The following is a 393-nucleotide window of genomic DNA, read 5'->3' as shown; positions in this document are numbered from 1 at the left end:
GTGGAAAACCCAAAGAAGTTAAAGTAACCTCCAAGTGATTTCCCATGGTTAATTAAGCAGGCAATGACACTGTTTAACATGTAACAAATGGGGCTGTCCTTTGAAATGGTTAGTTGGATCTGTTTTCCATTTTGATCGAGATAGAACTTTTGACACTTGTGTCCGCAGCCACGAGTAGGGTTTGGGTATACCAGCCTTTCTTCAGGTCTTCTTTTTGATGAATGAAGGTTCCTCATTACCCTGCTCAAAAGTATTCTCAGTACCTTGCTATCCTAAAAAAGTTTGTCTCATTCTGAGTTTCCAAACCTCTGCTATTCCTTTTTTTTTTTTTTTTTATAGATGACTTCATTATAAATTGATGTCTTTTTCTTCTTTTTTTTTTTTTTTTTTTTT

Source organism: Chrysochloris asiatica, unplaced genomic scaffold (assembly GCF_000296735.1).
Source record: "Chrysochloris asiatica unplaced genomic scaffold, ChrAsi1.0 scaffold00026, whole genome shotgun sequence".
Taxonomy (NCBI): Eukaryota; Metazoa; Chordata; class Mammalia; order Afrosoricida; family Chrysochloridae; genus Chrysochloris; species Chrysochloris asiatica.
The sequence above is the reverse complement of the archived record's forward strand: the minus strand, read 5'-3'. Positions refer to the sequence as shown.